The sequence below is a fragment of the Lithobates pipiens genome, unplaced genomic scaffold, assembly GCF_037356315.1.
Source record: "Lithobates pipiens isolate NorthernLeopardFrog02 unplaced genomic scaffold, aLitPip1_a1.2 Scaffold_19, whole genome shotgun sequence".
In the NCBI taxonomy this organism is placed as follows: domain Eukaryota; kingdom Metazoa; phylum Chordata; class Amphibia; order Anura; family Ranidae; genus Lithobates; species Lithobates pipiens.
In genome coordinates this window covers 166,565,676-166,589,098 of record NW_027507764.1, presented here as the reverse complement: position 1 = coordinate 166,589,098, position 23,423 = coordinate 166,565,676, and positions in this window count along the sequence as shown.

Below are 23,423 nucleotides of genomic sequence, written 5' to 3'. Positions count from 1 at the left end.
GGGATGAGTACTGCACTGGGTGGAATTATCAGAGTGAACATGTGGATTGCACAGTAATCAGTCGATCATTTGTAGAAACATTAATTCAACCAATGATATAGATTGGCACATTAATATGTCATGTTGAGAATTCAATATATGTTTGGGAAAAAATTAACACAAAGGTGCATAAATTGATCAATTACCAGAATAAGTGCTTACGATGAATTGTATGAATGTATTACCTGTGTTCTGGAAATTTTATAGATATTGATTAGTGGTTACAAATGAATAATAACTACTGCAGCAGGGAACAGACACAAAAGATACACTCAGCATCTTTTCAAAATAACTGTTGTATTTATTTGATGCAATTCAAGATTTTTATTCACATGATTACATAGATATCACATTAATATTACAATTGTACATTTATGTTAACAAGGGGCGTAGCATAGGCAGGCTAATTCTAATCAGGACTCGAAACAATGCAACATGTAATCAAGACATTATTACTGCTGTGTGCACAGTGAGTGCAGAGTGCAATACATAGGCAAACCATACAAAAATAGGATACAGTTTTATACAGAATCTACTAATTTCCTTTAAAATCTCCCATCTTTTAATCAATATTCTAAATTTTGATCACTAACCATACCTCCTATGACCCTTAACCTGGAACTTCCACACACTTAGGTGGAGGTAGTCCTGGCCAAAGAGGCAAACACCATTGGGGAGAATAGAATAGGTGAGCAAAATTACTTTTTATTGTGAATAAAACTTACATTAAAACAAATTATTGATAAGAAATATTTACAGGGGACATGGTCTGGCCGAAACCCAAGATTGCTGCTCCTGCATGTTGAGGACTTAATTTTGCTTCTTTGGGGACTTACTATATGATCTTCCTTCCAACATGAGTATGTTGAACAGGAGTGACTCTAGACCCCGCACAGGAAGGAAGACCGGAACACAGCTCGGACTGGATTAAATCTCAAGCCAATTGTTCATGATATGGCTCAGTTTTCTGGGCTGAAAACCAAGTATGAATCCAGGCTGTAAGGACAGTAATTTATATGACACACTGTAATCAATACATACTTTACAGAACGATGAACTGCCTGAGCTGGTGGAAAACCATTTTCGTACCATTGCCTCGTTTAAAAAATATGTATTATGAGCAATGAGAGACACTGATGGAAAGAGACAAGAGGAGAAGAGAAAAGGACCATTCTGGAGCAAAATAAGCACACAGATATAAAGACAGATAAATACGAATTGCTTCAGCGTCAGGTTAGTTGTGACCTTGCAGAATAATAAAGGTAATTTTTAGCTGACAGATAAAAGCAGAGGTGGATTGAGGATGTTATCTAGCATAAACAACTGTGCACTGGGTTTGGAGTTCCCATGATATGATAAATAAATGGGATTTTGTTGTATGACAAAACAATGGAATATGTTTTTAAGGAGCACTGTTCTGTTCTTTTGTAACCATACAATTATATATATATATATATATATATATATATATATATATATATGTATATATATATATATATATATATATATACAATAGCAGGTGGTAAGAGGCTTATTTTTCTTGCAGTAGCCTTTCATTTTCTTGCTAATGAATCAATTATTAACTAGTGTGTTTTATCTTTTATTTTTTGTATTTTATTCTTAAAAAAGAATTCTAGGTATGGATATTTTATCATAGTTACATCTGTGGACTAATGTATCTATGCATACACCATACCTGTGGGATCCTCCTAGAAGTTGGAAATCACTGTAGTAGACACCGGTACTGCAGTGATCTCTGCTGCAGTAGGTTTCTGGGTCCCATGTCAAGCGGCTCCCCTGCTGCATTTTGAACACAGGAGGTTTGCTGCTGGGCATGGGCATTCACCATTCTGAGAATACTACAAGTAATACATTCATTCAATCCATCATAAACACTATATAAATGTCCTTATTTTTAAGCGATTATACTTCTGGTAATCAATCAACTTATGCACCTCTGTGTTAATTATTTCCCAAACATATGTTGCATTCTCAACATTAACATATCAATGTGCCAATCCATGTCCTTAGTTGGATCAATGTTTCTTCAAATGATCAATCGATTACTGTGCGATCTACGTGTGCATTCTGATAATTCCACCTACTGCAGTGCTCATCCCACCACCAAGATACAGATATACTCTCACCTCCAGTATTTAACCCCAAAAATATTTTAGGTCAAATAACGCTTTTCCCTTTCCGTTTTAGCTACAGGTATTTTCCACAGCAAGAATCCCCTCATCCTCCATCCTTAATCGTGCCACATTCTTTCTTCCAAGGCTCAGACATGTGTCTGTGCATGTTTCCATGCACACACAGGCTTTTAGGAGCTGTAAGTGGCATAGGAGTTTTCAAGCTGTAAAAAGAAAAAACCCACGGCCAGCATGTTCTGATGACTATCCTTAGATCTGTAACAAATGTCTAACATTGGTAAAAGCTGATAAATGCGACTTAACGCTGAAAACAGCCGTGTTAGGCCTTGTCAAGCATTTATTTTATTTACAGGTCAAAATCAATGGTTCCTATATGAGCGAGCACCCCTCCGATGGACCATACCAGGCCACATTCCCTCAACAAGGTTTCCCCAGATCCTGGCCCCACACCCTACGTGAATGTGTATGTGGTACATTGTTCCCCCACCCATTCACCTAAAAAAAGTGTCAAAAATAAAAACAGTACACGGGTCTTTGATAGTAATTTATTAAAGCAGCTCTGGCGTCTCTTATCCTTACAATTTCTTCTTGCTCTGGCAATGTCTTCATCCTCCGGTTTGTCTCCCTCCGCTGATGTCTTCTCCTGCCACCAGCTCTCCTCTCTTTGCTGTCTTCTCCCGCTGCGTTTATCTTTCTCTTCTGTCTTCTCCAGTTGTCTTTTCACTCTGTTCTTCCTCCGATGTTCTCCTAATGCTCTCTCCCACTGTAATACTGGGTCCACTGTGTGCCATTACTTATATAGTCATGGGGCCGGGGCCACCCGGTGATATCATCCAGAAGCCCCGCTCCTTGTGACATCACCACGTATGGCATAACGTGATGGTGATGTCACAAAGAGAGGGGCCCCTGGATGATGTCACCGGGTGGCCCCACCCCATGGCTATATAAGTAATGGCACACGGTGGACTCAGCATTAGAGTCGGGAGAACATCTGAGGAAGAAAAGAAGGAGACGAGAGAGAAGAGAGGAGAACCGGAACCTTGAGAAGACAGCGGAGAGAGGAGAACCGGCATCAGGAAAAGACAGCAGAGAGAGGAGAACCGGTAACGGTAACCTTACTGTTTGCCTCACTAATTCCACACTTTTGGGTAACCCACCCTCTTTTTCTCTTGAGATCCCCCTTATGCCAGTTCTTCCAAAGTCATCTTTATTGCAGAAGCATGTGAATCCACACCTTCGTACCCCCCAGCAACAGTACCCATATTGTATCTGCTGATCCCCAAGCCTATACCTTCTAAGGTGGGATAGTTTATCTATTACCACCTCTGGTATCTTCTTTTATACACAGCTTGTGAATTTCACAAGCTCTCTTCCACTTCTTGTTATTGTCTTGCCTTTTCCTAAACTTATTCTAATCCCCCCCCCCTTTATTTTTTATTTTTTTAGGTAACCTTAATCCCCCTCTGACCTACTCCTCTTTTAATCTGATACTTTGAAGGCTCTTTTACATGTCTAGAGGGCTAGCGTGTACACTCTCAACTGGCTTGAGCAATGCAGAAGGGTCTGAATAACAAATTGCCTCTGGCATTAAAATGCATTCTTGCTTACAGAAGTCCTTACAAGAACTACTACATACCCACTCTATCTTACTGGAGGAACTGTGGTAATGCACAAGACCCCGTTATGTGCTCCCTAAGAAGGTGTTATATGAGCACAGTAATAAAAGTTGAAGACATCTGGCACATGCTAAGCAATTTTTGAGAGCTTCTCCTCTTGCCTAATCTAATTTCTTTAGATCAGGTGGGATTTACACCAGGTAGAGAATCCAGGGACAACACCATTCGACCGTTGAACCTCCACTACTGGCTGACCTAATTGAGGACCCCGTGCTTTCTCCTATTGCTGGATGTAGAGAAGATGTTTGACAGGGTGGCCTGGGACTACATGCAAGAAGTTCTGAAAGTGATCGGACCACAATCACGCATGATGGCCTATATCTTAGCACTGTATTCCACTCCTTTCGTGAGATACGAGTTAACAGCCACCTGTCGAACGCCTTCACCATTAGCAATGGGACTTAGCAGGGATGCTCCTTATCACCCTTGATGTTCATCCTCACACTGAAACCTTTTCTTAATAGTCTAAGATTAAACCCTGACATTAACCACTTCAGCCCCGGAAGATTTTACCCCCTTAATGACCACAGCATTTTTTGCGATACAGCACTGTGTCAATTTAACTGACAATTGCGCAGTCATGCAACGTTGTACCTAAACAAAACTGATGTCTTATTTTTCCCACACAAATAGAGCTTTCTTTTGGTGGTATTTGATCACCTCTGCAGTTTTTATTTTTTGCGCTATAAACAAAAAAAGACCGACAATTTTGAAAAAAAGCTATATTTTTTACTCTTTGCTATAATAAATATCCACAATAAATATATATCTTCCTCAGTTTAGTCCGATATATATTCTTCTACATGTTTTTTGGTAAAAAATTGCAATAAGTGTATATTGATTGGTTTGCACAAAAGTTATAGAGTCTACAAAATAGGGGATAGATTTATGGCATTTTTTTTTTTTTTTCTACTAATGGCGTTGATCTGCGATCGGGATTGCAACATTGCGGCGGACAGATGGGACACTTTTGACACTATTTTTGGACCATTGACATTTATACAGTGATCATAGCGAAAAATAGCTACTGATTACTGTATAAATGTCACTGGCAGGGAAGGGGTTAACACTAGGGGGCACTCAAGGGGTTAACTGTATGTTCCCTGGGTGTGTTCTAACTGTAGGGGGGATGAGCTCACTAGAACATGACAGAGATCACTGTTCCCGATGACACAGAACAGAAGAACCCTGTCATGTCACTAGGCAGAACAGGGAAATGCCTTGTTTACATAGGCATTTCCTCGTTCTGCCTCTCCTCGCTGTGACCGCTGGCCACCATTGTGCGAGCACCCGCTAGCCAGCTTCAACAGAGGGACGTATGGGTACACCCATTTGCCCAGCTTTGCCATTGCGCCATAAATCGTTCAGCAAGCGATTAAGGTACTCTGAATAGGAGATAGGGAGTTCAAGGTTGCTGCGTTTGTGGATGACATGCTTCTTTCCCTGAGGTCGCCTTGCATTACTTTACCAAATTTACTGAAAGACATAGACCACTTTGGTATCCTGTCAAACCTTAAAATCAATTATACAAAATTGTACGCATTAAATATCTCCCTTACAATGCAGGCGGTAGAGCCTTGTCAGAGTTCCTTTCCATTCCTATGGAAAAAAGACGCAATGACTTATTTAGGAATCCAGATTACAACCAAACAACCAGACCTATACAAATGTAACTTTCAAGTGGCATTAAACAAGGCCCAATCAGACCTGAAGGACTGGGCAGCAGTGGCGGCTGGTGAAGTTTTAGGATGGAGGGGCGCCAGACTCCACCACTCCTTTTTGACCCCTCACACTTCTCATAAGCCCCACCCCTTATATAATCCACCCACTCCGTCCACTGTATTCCACTAGCTTCCAGTGTCAGGAGTATTTAGCGAGAGAAAAAATCAATGCAATGAAAAATTAAGAAATTTCAACATTGCTTTAAACAGCTTTCCAAAACCATGATCTAACATCATATGTGACAGAATTATCAAAGACTGCAATTAAAAATGTCAGTATAAAACATCATTTTCAAATTAAAGAAGAATTTTTAAATATTTTTAAATAAAATTTAATTTAAAGTAATTAAAATTTAATTAAATCCAATTGGTTAGGAAACAAGACTTGGTTAGGAAAAAAGACATGCAGGTAGGTTAATTGGCTTCTGTCCAAAATTGGCCCTAGTATATGAATGGGGACCTAGGATAGTGGGCTCCTTGAGGGTAGGGACCGATGTGAGTGTGCAATGTACAATGTAGGGACAATTGTAGACACTCACTCAGGTTGAACTGGATGGACTGGTGTCTTTATTCAACCTTACTAACTATGAAACTATGAAACTATGAAACAAACAGAAATGTGCAAAATACTGTAGCCCATAGCAACTAATCAATAAGTACCTTTCATTTTTCTGGTATACATTTTGCTTTACATATTGTAGGTGCTCCTTTAAATGCCCATATATTCCTTTGTAACAGTATGGTATGGTATGGAGGTGGGTAGTACATGTAGGAGAGGGGTGCAGAGTGTATGGTGGGGGGTTGTACATGTAGGAGAGGGGTGCGGAGTGTATGGTGGTGGGTTGTACATGTAGGAGAGGAATGCGGAGTGTATGGCTGTGGGTGGTACATGTAGGAGAGGGGTGTGGAGTGTATGGCAGTTGGTGGTACTAGGAGAGGAGTGCAATACCACCTTCTGAGCCACTGTTATACTACCTTGGTGGATCACTTTTCAGAGGGAGCATGGCAGGTCTGGAAAATAATCTCATACTAATTTCTTACCGAAATCGACAGGGGGTCTCAACAGGGCAGTGTACAGGTGGTCAGCAGGGCACATTACATGGGGAGGGGGGGAGAAGGCGCAGAGCACATTATACAGGGCAAAAGATAAAAGCTGCTGAACAGTGTAGACGTAAATTGTGCATTCAATTGGAATTTAGTTGAACGGCTGTGCCTGTGTTGGGGGACAGCGCAGATAATAGGATCAATAGGACTGTAGGACTGAGAAGAGGAGAGGATCGGAGCAGCTTTGCAGAGACAGAGGGGAGATATATGACAGGGAGAGTGAGTGGAGAAGCATCTGGTGGGAGGGGGGAGTAGGGTGAGAAACTAAGTTAGAGAAACAGAACAAGTGGAGTCAGACTGAGCACAGCAGAGCCACGCTGTGAGAGAATGACAGGAGGAATGAACTGCCTGGAGAGAGAGAGAGAACCTCCAATCCCCACACTCACCTTGAGGCTCATGTTCACTGAGCTCGGGCTCAGAACTGTTGGCGTCCTTCTTTGGGACCTACTAAAAGGCTTGCTTGTTATTCATCTGGAGAAACTCTCCACCATGTATCAAGCATGCCCAACTTACATGCTCAAATACTAAGGTGGAATTGGATTACCTGATCTTCATAAATATTATTTAGCCTATGATCTTACAATAATTGTGGATTAGAACATTCACGAAAACCAGGAAACACTGGGTATCTTTAGAAAACTCATTCACACAATTCCCAATTCATACTCTTCCCTGGATACTCCCTCGACATTGGCCATGGGAGATCCTGACACATCCACTCATTCAAATCTCTTTAGCGCCCTTTACACAGGCAGCAAAAGCTAAAAATCTAAGGCTTTTTCCGCTGCCACAGGGTCTTTAACCACATTAAAAGTAAACCCTGATTTCCCCCCGGGCAACACAAGCTCGTTTCTGGGTCGTGAGTGGCCTCACAAAGATGTACTTGCACACTACTTTTTTTTTCTGAAGGATCCGCTCATATGAGAACTTAACCATTATATTTCTCACTAACTATTTTCCTTTCTGGACATATAGACAGATACAACACTTATTCTCTGCACAGGCATCAACAGCAACATGGATGACTTACACCGTTCAAATCCTTATGTACGCAAACATCGCCACAAACATACCTAATATCCTCCATATATGCCTTGCTTCTACAAGATTCTAATGCAATCTTGGGCTCCGCACATATAGCACGTGATAAGGATCTTCAGATTTCCTTCTCTGATGATGATGAGTGGGATACCATCCACAGATACAACCACACGGGTTCTCTTAATGTAGCCATTCAGGAAAACTGCTGCAAAGTTGAAACCCAATGGTATAGATCCCATCTCGTCTCCACAAAATCTCTTCATCTATACCAAATACATGCTGGAGATGTGGGAAAGCAGAAGGGACTATGCTCCAAATCTGGTGTAATTGTGAATCTCTTCAACCTTTCTGGAAAGAATTACATTACATCGATACACAGGTTACCACATTTACTCTAGACTATACTCCAGCTCAATTTCTCTCATACCATACAACACTATCTAAAAAAGATTACCACAAATCCTTGGCTTTGCACATGGTAAATGTGGCAAGACTTTGTATTTCAGTGCATTGGCAATCTAAAAGCATTCCGACTGCCAGAGAATGGTTTACTAGACTTTCTAAAATAGAGGAGATGGAGAAACTTGTCTACATTTCCCAAGAACTTACACAAATTTACAAGTAAGTGGGCATGTTGGGCCCACTTTAAAAGTACTGAGCATTTTCTATGATTCTTAGATAAGAGATTGTCACAAAGATTGAGGCAGCCCAAACGACAGACAGGAAAAGGGGAGTGGGTACAGCCCTTTCCACGACCATACTCTTATTATCCACTTGCGGACCACTATACGCCGATATATGTCGGCACAATGGCAACGGTGGGCAAATGATAGCAGTTGCGCATGCCCACTGTGTACAGAGTGACTGTGCCCGCGGGACCGGCAGACTCGATCATGTCACAGAGCCTCAGAATGGGAATTGCCTATGTAAACAAGGCATTTCCTCATTCTGTGAAATAAAAAGGTTATGGCGCTAAACCCTATAGTGATGAGATGAGTTAACTTATCAAATCCTAGTGTTTAATTTTTTATATAAAAAGAGAAAGAAAAAGAAAAAAGCTGTTGGTGATACCGTGAAAAAAAATATCCTAAAGCAATTTTATCCAAAACAAAATGTGTGTGATTAATGTGGAGTCAGCATTCATGTTCCATTATAATAAAAACAAGAAATGAGTATTAAATTATCATATGCGTATCAGCCTACTAAAAACATGTAAACCTTCATTAAATGTGCAAATTAGTGGAAATAATGTTAATATTCAACAGTATGTTAGTGTAAAACAGATTGTGCAAACATGTGCAAAAAAATGTGCAAAAAAGCAACTAAAGTTCAGAACAACCAAGGATCAGAAATAATTTAACCATAAAATCGCATGAAGTCGCTAAATGTGCGAATAGACAATATTTTCAACCAATAATCGCATGAAGACGCATCTGTGTCCAATGTAAGTCCAAAATTAATATTTGGCTTGATAGTGCTGCCTCTTCAGACTATTGTTGTAATTGTTACAAAGGGGGGTATTTGATTCACTCGTGCAAATAGTGCGGGCTTTCAATTAGAGAACTTCGTCCCCGGTGCGCCACTCTGTGCTATAGTATGTGAATGCTCTCACCAGAGTTAATGCCCCTGTGGGGCTGGATGGACCTTCACAATGTAAGCCACTGTGTCGCTCTCTGGCTGCTGCTGGTGCACTGGGTGAAGCTTCGTTGTTCCGTCCGTATGGTATCCAACGTTAATTATATAAGGGAAGACATATCCATAGTGTAATACGTTCTTAACCAAATCGTTCGTTTATTAATATTAAAATCTACTCACATTTTACATTAAAAGCATGTGCATATAGGAAAAACTCAGCCGTTCGTCTCAAACGAGTGCACACAACGTGGCCACGCCCTACGCGTTTCGTCACTACGACGTCCTCTGGAGCGGCCATATTGGTGCACCTTATTGCTTAAATAGGGTGCAGTGCTCCACTACGCCTGCGCTAAAATAACAGCGCCATTTTGGGTGTGGGATGCCCTTACTCTGCTGGGGATGAATGCCATTACTCCCCCTAGTGCCCTTAGGGAAGACTGATATACTTAGCCTTGGAGCACTGCAGCCTACCCATAAACCATACTCAGTTTAGATGACATTCTTTAGTTTTTCCCATTTAACCGGACGTTTGTAATTAAGAGAATAAAAATAAAAATGACACTAAAAATGCAGTAAATAAATGTATGTATAGGAATACATACATAAAATTCACGTATATAAAATTCATACATATATAAAAATTCTTACATAAAAATTCATGCATAAAAAAGGGGGGTATACATTAATACTGAAAAAACGCATAAATTTGTAAAGATTATAAAAATTATAAAAATTATTTAAGGGGTTTTTTAATATTATTTAATTATTTGAGGGGTTTTTTAATATGTTTAAAAAAGTTTTTTATGCATACTAATATGTGAATGTAAATGGAGAAATTATTCCAAAGGAAAGTTTTCCAAGAGGAAAGTTTTTTTGGGAAGGAATTAAATAAAATAAAATTCTTAAGAAATAGATATATATGGAGGTGCTAAGAAGGTCTGTTTAACATCGTCCTATAGGTGATTGTAATATTTGTGACTGTATGTTTGATTCTTACAGGGGAACTTTTAGATAATTTAGATCAGTCTTGTTGTAATTCCGACACATCTAATGTATTTTGAATGAATAACATTCGACCTGAACCCGAAGGTGTGGGCCATGAGATGTTAATATTGGGGTAGATAGGTTACTTATATATGTGGTTAGGTCTTATCGGGATCCTGTAATGTTATGTATGTGTATGGGTAACATTCGACTACGGAATGTTCGTCCAGCATTATCTAATGCTGAGGCAAACAGTTGACTGTTAAAAGTTAGTTAAGAAACAATTGACTATTAAAAGTTAGTTAAGAAGCAATTGAGGTCTAATTCTATGTTCATTCCCCTTGGCTGGAGGGTATCTAAATTAAAAATCCATTTCGTTTCGTTCCTGGATATTTTGATCGTTTTGTCTTCCCCTCTCCAGTGGCCTCTTATTTTGTCTATTCCGTAGAAAATCATTTGTCCAGGGTCCCGATTGTGGAAATCCCTAAAGTGTTTGGAAACACTGTGTTTCTGGAAGCCTTTTTTGATATTTGCAATATGTTCCCTTATCCTGACTTTTAACTCCCTGGTGGTCCTTCCCACATATTGCTTATGGCAAGGACATTCAATGACGTAAGTGACGTGGGAGCTGTTACAAGTAATCAATTCTTTGATTTTATATTCTTTTCCATTAGAGGTGGAATTAAAAGTAGTTTTCTTTTTTTCTGTCTTTTTACTATTTCTGCATGGGAGGCAGTTTCCGCACTTATAGAATCCTTTTAGGGTTTCGGAAATTTTTATTTGTTTTGGTGGGTCCACCACATTTTTTACTAGTTTGTTTCGGAGTGTTGGAGCCCTCCTGTAGATGAACCGTGGTTTGTTCGGCAACATGGCCTGGAGTGAGCTGTCTGCTTGTAAAATCGGCCAGTGTTTTTTGATGATACGCTCTACATCTTTATGTTGTCTGTTATACCCTGTAAGGAACGCGATGTCATGGAGGTTTTGTTTTGCTTTTACTTTCTTGCCTTCAATTAATTTTTTCCTATCCATATGTTTTACTTCATTTTTTAATTTACGGAGATTTTCTTCTTTATATCCTTTCTTCCTAAACCTTTCGATGACTATATCCGCCTGCTTATCAAAGTCGTCAATTTTGCTACAGTTCCTGTATAGCCGTAGAAGCTGGCCTTTGGGTATGTTCCCTAGCCACCTAGAATGGTGGCAGCTATTTGTGGGGATGTACCCATTGCGATCCGTGGTCTTGAAGAAGGTGCGGGTGCCAAGATTTCCTTCATGTTTGTAAATTTGGAGATCCAGATAATCTACAGTCTGGGTGTTAAACTTTCCTGTGAATTTGATGTGATATATATTGTCATTGATTTCTCCAAAAAAGTCTTGCAGTTGTTCTACCGTGCCTCCCCATACCAATACAATATCGTCTATATATCGACGGTAAAATTTCAAATTTTGCCTATGCACTCCATAAATTTGTTCTTCCTCCCATCGGTTCAAAAACAAGTTCGCCACACTTGGAGCGTACTTTGCCCCCATTGCCACGCCCTTCGTCTGTGTATAGAAAGTTCCATTGTACCAGAAATAGTTCGAATTTATTCATTTCCTCATTCTGGCTTGTGTCATGACAGAGATCACTGCTCCCTGTCATCGGGGGCAGTGATCACTGTCATGTGACTTGAAGCCCTTCCTCCCCACAGTTAGAATCACTCCCTAGGACACACTTAACACCTTCATCGCCCCCTAGTGGTTAATCCCTTCACTGCCAGTGTCATTTATACAATAATCAGTGCATTTTAATAGCACTGGTCGCTGTATAAATGCCAAGGGTCCTAAAATAGTGTCAAACGTGTCCGATGTGTCTGCCATAATGTCACAGTCCCAATCGAAAATCGCAGATCGCCGCCATTACCAATAAAAAAATGTAAATGCCATAAATCAATATACGCTTATTGCAATTTTTTTACCAAAAATATTTGTTTTTTTAATATATATTTTTGGGGGATATTTGTTGTAGCAAAAAGTGAAAAATAATGTTTTTTTTCAAAATTGTTGCTATTTTTTTGTTTATAGCACAAAAAAAATGAAAACCGCAGAGGTGATCAAATACCACTAAAAGAAAGCTCTTTTTGTGAAGAAATTTTTTTTATTTTGTTTGGGTGCAACGTTGAACGACCGCGCAATTGTCAGTTAAAGTGAAGCAGTGCCGAATTGCATAGCGATACAAATGAGCTCTGAGTTTTCTTGCTTAACAAAAATTTTGGAACTATGGGAGCCAAAAGGTTGCAAACCCATGCAAATCAATAACCAAAAAACAAATAAACTACAAATAACTGTGTGTTGTAAAGTGTAAAAACACCTAACCGTGAAAATGAGCAAAGAAACTGCACTCTTAGCCCTTGTACACACGGTCGGAGATTCCGACGGAATGTTTCCTATCGGACCGTTTTGTCGGATATTCCGTCTGTGTGTGGTCTGCATCGGACTGTTTCCGGCTGAGTATCCGACGGACCAACTTTTCCAACTTGCCAGTAAAATTTTCCGAGAAAATGCTCTGATCAGACATACTCCGATCATGTGTAGCCTACTCCGATGGACAAGGTTCCACGCATGCTCACAATCAAATTCGGACACGGAAGCGCTCGCTCAGGTAAAACTACTGCTCGTAATCGATATAGCACATTCGTCATGCTGTAATTCTTTCATGAAGCGCATTCTCTTGTTCTTTACAATGCTGCAAGAATGAACTTCTTTTGATGCTCATAGTCACACACACTTCTCCCGAACGTATTTCTTCAGTGTTTTTTACTCATTTCAGCAATACAATATTTTAAATCGTCACATCTACACATTTTTTTGTTTTATTTTTTGAGGGAATTTTGTGGTTGTTTTTTTTCATCAACATCTCCTTTTTTGACAGTTTGCTCATCTTTTGTATTTTTTGGGGTGTGTTCTGTGTGTCAACTTACCACAACAACATTACTATCTTTTTTGTATTTTCTTTTTCTTTTTTAATCTACAGGAGGTTGTTTAGTGTTGGTGCCCCTTGTTATTAATTTCACTTTGTATTTTTGAAATGTACCTGCCTGCTCACAAATAAACTGTCCTTTTGGAAGTAAAACACATATGCAAGTATTTCTTCAAACAAAAAAAACCTTTATTTAGGTGTCAGTAACAGATAAAGAGGGAGGCAGCGATGGAGAAACTGGGGAGATTAGTGAAGCCTTTGGCCCCCAGGGCACACATCAACTATTTAAACACAAAAATTGGTGGCCTGAGGAGTACATGTCTGAGGGAGAGAAGTCTGGTCCTGAAGTCCAAGAAACCCGGAACAGCAGCAGATGACATCTATGTTCCCAGGCTGTGGTACTACAAGAGGCTGCATCTTCTGTCAGACCAGACTGAACCCAGGTTCTCACACTCTGGTCTTCCTTCCACGCTTCCTTCCAGGCTGTGGCTGTGGTGCTGGAGGTGTGGCAGAAGGAGGAGGAGGGGCATGGGCCAAATCACACAAGTGTGTTGCTTGTGTGATTTGGCCCAACAGACCCTTGTTGAGGGTGTGTATAATTATCTCCTCACACAAGAGCTTTTGCCCCTCCTCCATTTTCTCCAGTTTGCACGCAGCCAAGGCAGCAAAGGCCTCTTGATAGGTGGGGGTGGCTTGGAGGGTCGCTGAAGCCTTCCCGATTAGCCTCAGAGCCGACTCTTCCACATTCCCCCCTTTCTCGCCCTCTTGCGTGGAAGGCGGAGGGGAGGGACATGGCATTCTGTCAGGCTCCTCTGCCCGCCCACCGCCTGACTGCCGCTTACCCCTGCCTCCTCCTGGCTGCCACTTTCCACAGCCACCTCCTGGCTGCTGCATTCCACACCCTCCTCCTGGCTGATGTCTTCCTGTGTATGAAAAAGGGATATAGTTTTAGTTTTTGGTTCATCAAACACCAACACAATTTTCACATCAAGACTGTTGCAAGCTGTTAACCAATAGAAAAGACTATCATTCTGAGCCCAGCATTTTTCATTCTTGTCCCAAAGGTTTTGGCCACTACTGTCTATTGATATGTGAAACACTTTCTAAAATCAGCAATTATTGAGCAAAAATCAAGTTAACATCATTCATTTTTACTCCCAAAATATGTACAACAATACTTTACCTGGCTCAAACTGGGCTCCCCCAGTTCTTCCTGAGTGGAAGGCCCAGGTTGGGCGTCGGAAGACTCAGCGGGTGTGGAATGTAGCATAGAAGGACGCGTGGAAGGAAGGGTAGAGAGGGATTCCCTGACATCAGCCTGGTCTGACAGAAAATGCATCCTGTTATAATACCACAGCCTGTGGACATAAACCTCATCTGCTGCAGCTCCAGATTGCATGGACTTCAGCACCTTCTTCCTCTCCTTCAGATATGTACTCCTCAGGCCACCAATTTTCACTTTTAAATAGTGGATGTTTGCCCTGGGGACCACCGGCTTCACAAACTAAAGCAGTTTCTGCACTTTCGTTTGTTACTGTAATGTGGGTGCGTCGATTGCCACAGGCAGGGCAGCTCCCTGCATTTATCAATGAACAGAGGGAGGAAACTGTGATCATTGAAACCGTCCATAATCTCTGCAAGACACAAAACAAGACAAACCCTAATGTCAGGCTAAACTCCACTAATGCAGGCCTCAATCTATAAGCATTATAGGCTAGTGATGTACCAAGTTCAAAATTTTACCTTAGTTTGCACGATCGTCGCGCCAGCTTCTCCCTCTGTTCACAGATCGTACGTGCGACACGCGCGCATTGCGTTTTATATATAGTGTGCATGCATGAAACTTTGCCCGCCCCTGATGTTCTTTCTAGGCTATTCCCCGCCCCTTCGCTTTTGGTGCAGTGGGGAGAGCACATGGCAGAGAGAACGCAGGTGTGCAATCAGAGTTCCACTAACGAGGAGGAGGGTGAGTAAAGCCCAGAGCCTGAAACGTCCCGATCCAGGAAGAGAAGATTTAAGGCCTCAAATATGTCTTTTGTAGAGATGTTCGAGATGGTCGACATATTGAAGAGGACCGACTATGATGGGAAGTATGAACCTTACCCAAACCCAAATATCAGAAAGGCCAAGATCATGACTAAAGTTGTGAAGAGTCTTCTGAAGAATTTTGGGGTACGCCGATCCAAGGATCAACTGAGAAAACGCTGGTCAGACCTGAAACTGAGGGAGCACGATCAGTACAGAAGGATCAAGTGTGTTCTTCAAAAAAGTAAGTAGTTGTCGTGTGTTCATATGATTATTCTTGCTTGCATACATGCTCCATGTGCTTTGATTTCATGTTGTGCAGTTTAAAATGACCACTTTCAAGTTCATGGTTTCATTCGTTCGTAAGAAACATCGTTCTGCAGGTAAGTATTCCAGCTTTAGAAAGTGTCCACAATAATGTTCTCACCTTTGAACTCAGCCAAAAAACACAATTGTACAACACTTCCAAGCAATGTTTCATATTCCTATTTCTGCCCTCTGTGTTCCTTTTTTACATTCTCATAGGGGAGAGAAGACTCGGGAAGTCTGAGGACACCAGGGACCCCACCCCTCCCAAAGAAGGCGAAATTCCAACACCAGAAGCAAAGGAGCAGGAGGAAGGAGAGATCGTTGAAGTTGGACAAATTGTCACCACAACAGGTGAGTGTCGGAGACCACAGCTTCCGGTAAGCTCATCAATGTATGTTGACATATTTATAATACATGGTGTTTTTTTGCTTTTTTTTGTAGGTGATGTGGAAGAAGAATCACATTTTACCAGTGAAAGTGCCCAGATCCTGATTGGGGAGATAATGGGGTGCAATCAGGATTTAGAAAATATACAGCAAAACATCAATGATGTTAAAAATAAAATGAAGAACATCATTGATGTTTTGGGGAGAGTGTGAAACACCCCAAACTAGTTAGGGTTTTATTTTTTTGTTTTTAAACAACAACTTTGTCTTTTACTAAAATCCAAATTTGGAAGATGCACAGAGTGTGTCAACATGCGCTATCTCCCATCATGGGGGATCAATGTATGTGTTTTGTGGAAAGTGGCTGAGTTGAAGGGGTTGCAGCCCCAAAACATGTACATTGATCCCCCATGATGGGAGATAGCACATGTTGACACACTGTGTGCATCTTCCAATTTTGGCTTTTCCAGGGGTGACACCCCATGTGATGAAGGCAATATCAGCCCAGTTTGTACATACTCATGTCTGATATTGTCTTCACTTTTCAAAGTTGAACTTTGTAAGTTCCTGTGTTCTGTATGTTACACTTTGATACATGCCTGTTTACACAAAAACGCCAAGTTACCCAAAAATGACCTTAAATAATGTTTTTGATACACCCAATATGTTGGTTTGTTGTAAAACCCTTTTCTAAACGCACATGTGAATGTGCTTTGATTAAAAAGTGAAATTATCAACAATGTGTGGCTTCCTTTTTCAATGCACAAAAGCAGTATTTGGAGTAAAATTGTTGTTTTCGGTGACAATGGGTGTTATTTACTAAAGGCAACTCCACTTTGCACTCCAAGTGCAGTTTCAGGTGCACTTTTGCAGTGCACTTGTAATGCATAGTGGATGTGCCTTTAGTAAATAACACCCACAGTGATGTGTTAATTTTCACAATCATGCCATTTTCCTGATCCCACATATTTCTGCCATGGTGCTGAAAATGAGCAAGATTTTGGTCAGTAATGCACTACATACATTAGTTAACAAAAACAAGGTGTGTGTGTAGCAGACCCACAACATAATAAGATTATCTGAAGAAGAGACTGTCCCCTCATCTCGCTCAGAACTTGGGTTTGCACTATTGTAGAAAAAGGCACAGCAACAAAAAACAAAAATTTACCTAGGAGACACCTAAAACCAAACCAAGAAGTAAATGAAAACAAAGATTATTGGAGTTTCAAAGAAAAATGTATTACAAAAATGCCGCTCAGACATTGTCTGGCATATCAATGGCCCCCCCTACCCACAAAGTACTCCATGTATTGGGTTCGGGCCTCACGGGTGCTTTGGGGGGTAAGCAAGGACGAGCAGCTTCAAGGCCCATGAGGTTCTCATTTTCAAGCAAGTCTGCATCTTGGCCAACTGAGACCGCATAGTTTGCTGAATGTCTTTTTAAGAAATTGTGCAGAACACAGCAGGCAAGCATTACGTGATTTATTTTATATTCCGCCATGTGGATAGGCGTTAAAAAAAGGCGGAACCGGCTGGCCAGTATTCCAAAAGTGTTCTCCACCAATCTTCTGGCTCTGGCCAGCCGGAAATTTAAAATCCTCTGGTCCGGGGTGAGGGTCCTCATTGGGAAAGGCCGCATCAGATGGTTTGCCAGGGAAAACGCCTCATCCGAAGAAGAACAGGAGTCCTTCTTGATTCTCCTCTGGGGGTGGCAAGCCCAGACTGCCATCCGTGCGAACACTCCACCATCCGACATCTGGCCATTTTGCCCCACATCCACTTACAAGAAGTCATGGGTCGCAGACACCACCGCCAACATCACAATACTATTAAACCCCTTGTAGTTAAAATAGTAGGACCCCTAGTTGGGGGGTGGGACGATGCAGACATGTTTCCCATCAATTGCACCTCCACAATTGGGAAAGTCCTAACGACTGGCAAAGTGGGAGGCCAAAGTCTGCCATTCCTGTGGCATTGAAGGAAACTGTGGAGTGAAACAAGACAAAAAATTAGTAATTTTGCAAATCAACATTGCAAGCAGATTAGACACCAACATTTTTGGCCAAGATCAGTATATGAGTATTTAAAGCCTAAAATATAAGGTCCCCTTATCAGAGTCATCACCCCCCATCCCTCCCCCACCCCCCCCCATCCCCCCATCTGATGGGCCTTTGTTAAAAATGAGGGGGGGGATGTTTTGGACAGGTAACCCTCTCCACTTGATTGAGAGCTGAATGCCTAAATAATGTGTGATACTTTGGGAAGCCCCTCCTTACTTACACTATTGGCAGCCCACCGGACAGGTAAGAAGTGTCATAATACCAAAAATTTTAAAAAATGGAAGCACATTTTGACATTCTGCTATTACATATCAAGATAATAATAGGGGGGAAAAATAATAATTATAGCATTTGAAAGTATTGAGGCAGGCCCTTGCACTACATGCTTTGGTGAACTCGTCCATAAATGTGACCATCAAAAAGGTAGGTAGAGTATGTATTGGGTTTGGTAAAGTCAGCAGATAGAGGATTGCTAGCAGCTGACCTAGCAGTTGGGGGGAGGGGGGTTCCTAATGAGTTTGGCACAACCAAAAAAAAAAAGTCACTCTGCATGAATTGAAGCACACACATAACATTTGTAGACATTTTAGGGGGTGTTTAGGGGAAAGCAATACTATGGAGCTGACAAAAGACATTGGTAAGTGACTAGACTATAGTTTTATGGGCCAAGAAGAGCATGGTGGGGAAGTTAGTGAGGCAAATATGCATGAGGACAAAGGGGCAGAGCATATCAAGTAGAGCATATTGCAATGATGGTAATTAGGGAATGAGGAAAGAAATGCAAGACATTAGCAATCATTAAATACATAGAATGTGATGTTAAAGGATACAACTTACCTTCATATAGTCCTTCTGCAGGACCTGAATGATGGCAGAACAGGTCTCTGGAATAATGATTCCCAGAGCCTGGGGGGAGATGCCCGTGGAGAACTTCAGGTCCTGAAGGCTTCTCCCTGTCGCCAAGTAGCTCAACTTGGCAATGAGCCTCTGCTCCGGAGTGATGGCTTGTCGCATGCAGGTATCCTGCCTGGTGATATAAGGGGACAGAAAAGCCAGCAGACGGTGAAAAATGGGGTCTGTCATCAGGAGATAATTCCTGAAATCATCAGGATTATTCTCCCGGATCTCATGGAGCAAAGGCATGTGCGAGAACTGGTCACGCTGGCGCAACCAATTCTTGGTCCACAAACGCCTCCCCTCCCTGTTCATAGACCGGGCTTGTGTAAAAGTAAGAACCCCAACACGAAGCCCCTGCACAGCACAAACTCTACGACGAGTACGTAGATGAAACATGGTTTAAAAACGGTCGGCTGGTCAGAACGGACAACAGAAAGCACTGATAAACAGCAATGCCTGAAAGAATGACCTGAATAGCAGAAACAAGCAGACAATAAGCAATGCAAATCAAAGCGTACTATACCAAGGTATAGTCCACAATGAGAAACGAATGCTTACCGACTGCACGCACTGATTATCAGATACGCAAAGACACTGAAGAGCAGTACCGAACTGAAGCACAAATCTGAAAAGCGCGAATCGTCTCTCACCAAACTTCTACTAACACGCGATAGACACAAGATCAGCAGAAGGAGCCCAAAGGGTGCTGGACGTGGTGCTGAACTTCCTTTTTCTAGTGCCGCCGTACGCGGCTTACGTCACCGCGTTCTTGGCAACCGGAAATTCCAACAACTTAGTCAGACCGTGTGTATGCAACATCACTTCCAGACCTCTTCCGGAATTAATCCGTCGGAATAACTCCGACGGATTTGGTTGTCAGAATCTCCGACCGTGTGTACAAGGGCTAATATCATCAATTACATAAATCACCATAGCGAATAAACAAAACAAAAAAAATAAAAAATCTTCATTTGAATTATAAAAATATATAAAAATTGTGAAGTCCATGTATAAATCCCACACTTGAATAAACATCCTCAGTGAGGATCCTCTCAGCCCCCCAAAGCACCATGTCCCCATGTTGATGGGGACAAGGGCCTCATCCCCACAACCCTTGCCCAGTGGTTGTGGGGGTCTGCTAGTGGGGGACTTATCGCAATCTGGAAGCCCCCTTTAAAAGGGGGCTTCCCCAGATCCTGGCCTCCCCTGTGTGAAATGGTAACGGGGTAAAAATGTACCCCTACCATTTCACACAAAAAGTGAAAATCATAAAAATGACATGACACATCCCACAAAGTCTTCTTCTTCTCTTGCTCTGCCGACGGACCGAAAAAGAAAAAGAAAAGTGACCGACCCACCTCCTTGGGAGGATCCCGTTGTATGACGCGTTTTCGCTTTGACAGTTCTTTTATAACTGAGGGTGGGTCCACACTGTGACATTCCCAGGTGGAGGTAAAGCACGGGGACTTCCCTATGGCTTCCACGTAATCAGAGAGGCGGTGGAGCTACCCGGTTACGTGGGTGGCCCCGCCCCCTCTTTTCAAATATTTTTATTAAGATATAAAAGGTAGCATTACACAAATACAGAAGATCGTACAGTAGTGAGCAGTTATAACATAAGTATACAGCCAGTGTTAACAGTACGAGGCCAACGTAAAGAACAAAATAGAACAAGTGAAAACGTCCAAGATCCAGTACTTCTGCCAGATCGCTTTAGTAAAATTATCTATCATGGATCTGAGATAAACTGAAGGGGGAGTCCTACTATAAGGAGGTCCCCAAGTAGGGTTAATCATCCCCAGAACTGGGGAACAGAAACCACTCAAAAAGGTTATACCCTACTGTTGTATAATTACAGGAGTAAACATAGAAAGAGACTATTAAAGTCAACCAACAAAAGAGAAGGGGATAGAAAGTAGAGGAGACAGAGGCAAGAAGAGGTAAAGTAGTGAAAAAAAGCAAGAAAGCACAGGGTGGGAGAGGGACAAGGATAGGACGACGGGCGGCCCGGTGTCCCCAAGGGTTTCAATGAGGAGGGGACGTCCCCAGGTAAGAACTAATATTTAGACTACGGTACTAGAAGGTGGGGATCAAAATTTGGGGGTAGGAAGTAATCCACCCAAGGTTGCCAAATCTTACTGTAGAGTGGGAGTTTATCTAGAATAGTTGCTTCAATTTTGCTATGGATCATAGCCTGGGTAATCTGGTTTTTAACTTCAGGAATGTGCAGAGTCGCGGATTTTCAGGCTTTCGCGATAGTCTGCTTCGCTGCTGTAACAACCTGAAGAAGGAGCCGCGTCTGGGATCGGGTAAACTTGTGGGGTACTAGGTTTAGTAAGGCGATCGTTGGATCTGGAGGTAGAGTACATTGTAAGAGCCTGGAAAGGATAATAAAAATTTGCTTCCAAAATTCCGTCACCACCGGGCATGCCCACCATATATGAAGGTGCGTGTCGGGCTCATTACACCCCCGGAAACAGTTTGGAGAATAGTTTGGCACAAATTTGGATATCCTGGCTGGAACCAGGTATCAACGCATTAAGACTTTATAATTGGCCTCAGCTGCAATTATATTCTGTGTAGCTATTTTAGTATTGAGCCAAACTCTGCTCCAATCTTCAGGTTCAAGGTTAAGAGAGAGATCATGAGACCAGGAACTAGTGTATAGCGGGGGAGAGTTCAGGTTAGAGGAAAGATAGGAATATAGACAGGATATGATTCCAGGAGAATGTGGGTCCGTTTTGCAAATTGTCTCAAAAGGAGTTAATCGGCCTAGGTCAGTGCATGATTTAGTGGCCGAATGGACAATGTGTGATATTTGGAGGTATCGGAAACACTCTTTATGGGGAAGCTTAGTTTTGGCTTGCAAGACTGGGAACTTTATGATTGCATTACCCGATACCAGGTCGCATACTCTAGTGAGGCCCCTTTGGGACCAGGCATCGAACAAGGCGGGATCCGAGTAAGGGGGGGTGAAATTTGGGTGGCCAATAAAGGAGAGTAAAGGGGAGTGAGGTGATTGTAATTTGTAGGTAGTCTTCAACTCGTCCCACAATCCCAGTGAGAATCGGGTGAAAGGGTTACTAATTGACTTCCTCACTGGAGATGGCAACCACAGTAAATTAGATACAATCAGGGGATGGGCATCTACAGTCTCGAGGCTGACCCACAGGGGTGACTCAATGGTCGCATGATATAGGGCCAACTGGGCCAGTTGCGCTGCGTAAAAGTAGAGCCTGAGGTTAGGTACACCTAGGCCTCCTTGCGTCTTGTGACGGAACAGGGTCTGTCTGGAGACTCTGAGCCTTGTTGACCCCCAGATGTACTTAAAAATACGACCCTGCATAACACGGTGGAAATATGGGGGGATCGCGACCGGGAGTACCCTAAAGAGATATAGCAACTTGGGTAGCAACGTCATTTTCACGGCCGCGATCCTACCCAGCCATGAAACACAGAGTGGTTGCCAGGAGGCCATAAGGGATGTGAGGCTACGTAGTGCGGGGAGGTAATTAGCTTGGAACAGCTAAACTGGGTCGCTAGTAAGCTTAACTCCCAGATATGGAATAGAGGACGTGGACCACTGAAAGGAATAGGTTTCCCGCAAATTTTGAAAGGTTTCCGAGGGCAGAGACACGTTGAGGGCCCGCGACTTAGTTTGGTTTATCTCTAGCCCGGAGATTCGAGCTAATTTATCCAGAAGGTGGAAGAGGTTTGGTAGTGAGGTGTGAGGTGAGGTAATAAACAGAAGGGCATCGTCAGCAAATAGGCAAAGCTTGTGCGACATAGAGGCAATGTCCAAGCCTTTGATATTGGGGTCTGTTCTAATTAAGGCCGCTAGGGGTTCTATGGCTAGGGCAAAGATTAGCGGGGAAAGGGGACATCCCTTCCTAGTTCCACGTTGGATAGGGAATCTATCAGAGGCAAAGCCCGAGTATTTAACATATGCCTGTAGGTGGGTATAAAGGGCCTGTACCCACTGTAAAAAGTGTGGGCCAAAGCCCCAACGCTGTAGTATATACTGCAAATATGGCCAGGATAGCGTATCAAAGGCTTTTCGAATATCTAGCGAAAGAAGGTGCATTGGGATTTTACGAGATCTGGCGATATGTTGCAAGAGAACTACTCGACGTATATTGTCGCTAGATTGCCATCTAGGGATAAATCCCACTTGATCCTTATGGACCAGGTTGCAAATGAACTGGTTAAGACGCAGGGCTAGTACTTTGGCTAATAGCTTAATATCAGTGTTTAAAAGGGATATGGGCCTATAATTGGACCATATCGTATTGTCACTATTGGGTTTAGGGATCATTGATATAATTGCAGTCAACGTGTCTCTACAGAAGGATCCGTCCTTAAGGAGGACGTTAAAGGCGCTTGCTAATAAGGGGGCCAGGGTGTCCGCAAATTTTCTGTAGTATGAGTTAGAAA